Here is a 4,735-nt window from a genome sequence, read left to right on the forward strand (position 1 = left end):
CCCACTAACCGTAGTAGCTAGGGATTCCCTGTGATCCCATAGGTGTCGTTAACCCTGAATCCGTAACCTCTTTGTACAACCAACGAACCATCAAGAGTTAGGCTGTTTATAACAAACACTGGTGCTTTACAAATATATATAGTACTCCTTCCATTCACAAATACTCCCTCCGTTCCAAAATAAGTGTCGTGGAACTAAAACCACGCCACTTATTTTGAAACGGAGGGAGTATGTTTTGGATATTTTAATATGGATTACATACGAACCAAAATGCATGAACAAACACACAAACGTATATATACACATCTGATTCACAAAAAAGTTAGAACACCTTATATTTGTGAACAGAGGGAGTATATGTGTGGGGCTGCTGCACAAATGCATGCCACTACCCAATCCTCAGAACAAGCTATCATTCTTTCCAACCTAAGGACACGTACTAAACCATAGGTTAGGATGCAGAAAGGGGTGACCACGGGAGGGATTTGCTATGGCACCACGTTTGCTCAAGTGCCTGGGCGAGCTTGAACATGACAAAAAAGCAGAACTGGGTGCTACTAAAGTGCTACACCTGATTGTTTTCTACATCTATTAGTAGCAACACCATTCAGGAAAAAATTTGTTTTTGCCACTCTAGATTTTTCCAATTTTCCTTATGCCACTCTATATTTTGACATTTCAGGTTTGCCACACTTAGCTTTTAACAAATATCACAATTGCCATTATGCGGCAAAAACAAATTAATTTTGTTTCACTTTTGCCACTCTAGCTTTTGACAATGTATCGCAATTGCCACTCTAATTTATTTTGGTTTTGCCACGGAATGGCAATTGTGATAATTGTCAAAAGCTAAGAGTGGCAAAATTAAAATGTCAAAATCTAGAGTGGCATAAGGAAAATTAGCAAAATCTAAAGTGGCAAAAACAAAATTTGAATAGCATAAAATGGCACAACCGGCAAGCGACGCATTGTCAGCGTCTCTCAGTTTGAAAACATGTATACATGACGACGGTGCAGGCCAAGAACAACAACACTCACATAACAGATCACATAATTCCGCTGCAGTAGTCCAAGATAGCTTGATCGATGTTTTCTCTGTAAAAACGACGAACGCGCCTGGAGGGCCAAGAGGATATGTAACTGGTTAACTCTTGATCCAGGTACTCCACGAAACCAATGTCTCTGACAGGATCGAAACACCTGAAGTCAGCATCACTTTTGATGGGGCAATCCAGGTCTTTGACTGTTCCATCGGCATCCAAAGTGTAGTACTGCCCATAGTAGCCGGAAACAGGGAACGGTAGGCCGTCCCTCGATCCTGATTCATCGACCCGGAATCGGATTCAGGAACGAGGTCGGATTCAGTACGATTCGATGAAGATTCGGCGTCTTCGCAGTCGGCTCCTCGATTCAGGTTCGAGGATCCAACAGCAAAAACGCAAGGCATAATTTACTCACGCCGTCGTTTCTTTTCTCAAGGACTTCTCGTTCTTCCTCTAGTCCATTAATTGCAAGGGATCCATTAACAGCAAGGAATGCTGACCGTCACGAAGTCGTCGTTCTTCAGAAACTGTGTTCCTCGATCCATGGTACCGTACCGGGTTCATCGTACCCAAACGGATTGGATCGCGTCCCCGCTATAAAAAAAATCATTCGAGAGATGTATACCCTCGTTGTATCCTATTTTTTTCAGCCACCGACTCTCGTCCCTCGTTCCCGTTCCTCGTTCCCACCGTACCGGAAACATGGCAACTATGGTACTGCCCACCAGAAAAGTTCTCAGATTCATCCGGGTGGTCAATTTGGAAGTTCCCGGTAAGACATCCATGGCACCTATCTGCATTTTTGCAGATGCAGAGGATCAGAAAGATGATTCACTGAAGGAATATGGAAAGGCAAAAACATGCCAACATATCAAGAGTATGTCTGCTAGGCCAAAGGCAACGACTGATCTGGAAGTTTAAACGCAACATTCAGGCAACACATTTGCTGCTGCGGTTAATAGACGATTTCAATTTATCTATCATGTATGCCCCAGGCAGACAAACCCCCAACAAACTAGTGAATGAAGTCATAAGACTCTTAGTTTTGTTTCAAATACGACAAAAGAACCAACCATGAGATGATCAGATGTCATGAGTAGCACTAAATGATTTCAGTACTGAAAAGAAAAAAATGATTGAATGTCAAGAGCATACCAACTTCACTTGGTGATGGCTGTACTGTACAGCACAAGGTGATGTCCTCTTCACAAAAGTCGGAGCCAGACGGAAGTGCTTCAGCAAAGAAAAACACAGGAGCTTCTTTAGCACAGTTAGGATCCTTCGGCCACGCCATAAAACTAATATGGAAAGACTGATCCATATTGAACTCATAGTGCACGGAACCAATGCCATAGATGACATGAAGCTGATAATGTGCCGCAGTTTGCTGGGCATACTTGCACAACGCTGCATCCGCTAATTCCACCCATCGTTTGTACCATCTTATGAGAAAGTTCCTCCTTCTAGTGATGAGTTTAAAGGCCGCCGTGAACCGCTCTTCAAGAGGAGGGTGTGGCAGCTCATCTGGTAGTGGGGAAGGGCAGCAACATGGTGGAGAGGCGCAGAATGTCAGCCGAGGAAAGCGTACGCTTGTTGTTGAGCAGTGAGACAGCGTCACGTTCCACAGAAAGCACAACGGAAGAAGCGAAGAGCGCAAGGGCCGCAGGTTTCAGATGCCGTGCTGCCTTGTCAGCCGCTTGAAAGGCGGCTTCCAGCTCCAATGCCGTCAGACGGAACGACGACAGGGCAGCACCGCGCGCGGAGGCAACAGGGGCACGGAGGTCGGCGCGGGAGAGACTGAGGTGCCAAAGGGCATCGTCATCGGAGAGGCCAGGACAGAGATGGCGAAGTGAGGCAACCAATCCATCAAGCGAGCACTGAACAAGGCGGCGCATGGTACAGTTACTGATGAAGGCGGTATCTATCCGGTCACTGGAGCGAATGGGAAAAGCAGCAGAGTACCAGACGGAATTGACGATGATGTTGTGGACAGGGTGTAGAGGGCCGTAGCAGTGACCGGCGGCGGGGAGCCGCGAGAGCGCGTCGAGGTAGTAGCGGTGGATTAGGGTTAGGAGGGCTCGCCTCATGGCGCCCGTGTCCGCGCGCGCCCAGGCGCGGTGCCCGTGCTCCTCCCCTTCCGCAATGGGAGGTGAGGTGAGGTGAGTGACGCGGGCAGGCCGGGGTTTTGCGCTCGGCGGTGCGGTGCGACCGAGGGCGATTTTTTATTATTTTCGTTTCTTTTTTCTTTTTAGGTAAGATGCGGGACATATTTTGGAGATAAATGAGATGACACCTTTATTTTTAGGAAAACACTGCCCTTTATTTTTAGGTAAGATGCGGGACATATTTTGGATGCAAGCACAGCGCTTGCTTAGCCGTCGGATCAATCATGATCGAGCGCCCACGTTGGCCACAAGTCAGTCCCGCAACAAGTTTTTTTTTTGTAAGGGTCGTGTTTCATTAGATTTCCTTAACATAGGACTAGTTTTAGAATGAGAAAAAAATGATTTGATGGCGAAGATTCTTTTTCCTGCAACAGGGATCTTGTTTCAAAAAGTTTCCACAATAGACGTCTTGTTTCACAAAGATTAAAAATGGTTCGATGAAGATGGGTTTTTTTTCAGCAAAAATGTCTGGTTTTAAAAACATAGTCCGAGTTGCAGAAAGCGTCGGAGGAGTGCCTCATGTTAGAGAGTGAGTGGTGAGACTTTGCAACATGAGGCATGTTTCAAAAACATAGCTCCAGTTGCAGAAAACGATGAAGGAGCGCCTGGCGTGAAAGGTCGTCGTTGTGTTGGAGTGGAACTGGCAGCTGCTCGCCGGGCTAAGGCGGAGGAGGAGCGGCAACTCTGGCGAGCGGCGGCGTGTGGCGTGTTGTCTCGGCGGACCTTTGCAACAAGGTCTTTGTTTCAAACCCCCTAAGCGCAATAAGGTAGTTGTTGCAAAGGTTCTCGACTGGCCGGGACGATAGATCGGACGGCTATTATTATAAATGTTTCTGCAACATCGCTTTTGTTGCAAGGGAGGTCACGCATGTGGATAGGTGGATCGGATGGCCATCCTCGCATCCTTCCAACGGCCAGTTAGGAGGCTTTACATGTTCATGTGCTTTAAAAAGCGTTCACATGTTTTTTTAATGTGTTCCTATAAAAAAAATAAAGTGGTCAGGAGCTTAAAAACAAAAATCATGTCATTTTATAAACTTACTACTATATTATCAAGATCTTATGTACATTGAAAAGGAGCTCGAGCAAGTTTTTAAAAAATTGTTCATGCAAAATTTAAAAAGTGTCCGCATGTTTAGAAACGTGTTCATGTAACTTTCAACAAAGTGTTCGCGTGTTATTTTTGCTATGTCCGTGCACTTTCAAAACGTGTTCGCACGAGTTTAAATAAATGTCCATATAATTTTGGAAAGTGTCTCATTTGTGTTTTAACAATTGTTAGTATAATTTAAAAAGTATTCACACGCTCAGAAATTTGTGGGATTTTCTAAAATTGATTGCACATTTTAGAAATAAAATCATGTTGTTTTTTTAAACTCTATCATTTTCAGAAATGCACATATAAAAAGGAAGTGGGAAAAGCGAAAGTAGAAAAACTAGAAAATAAAGGTAGAAACACAGAAAAGGAAAAGTAATAGGAAGAAAGAAACTTGGAAAATTGATGAAAACCAACCTAGGAAACCCATT

This window comes from Triticum aestivum, chromosome 3A (genome assembly GCF_018294505.1).
Source record: "Triticum aestivum cultivar Chinese Spring chromosome 3A, IWGSC CS RefSeq v2.1, whole genome shotgun sequence".
NCBI lineage: Eukaryota > Viridiplantae > Streptophyta > Magnoliopsida > Poales > Poaceae > Triticum > Triticum aestivum.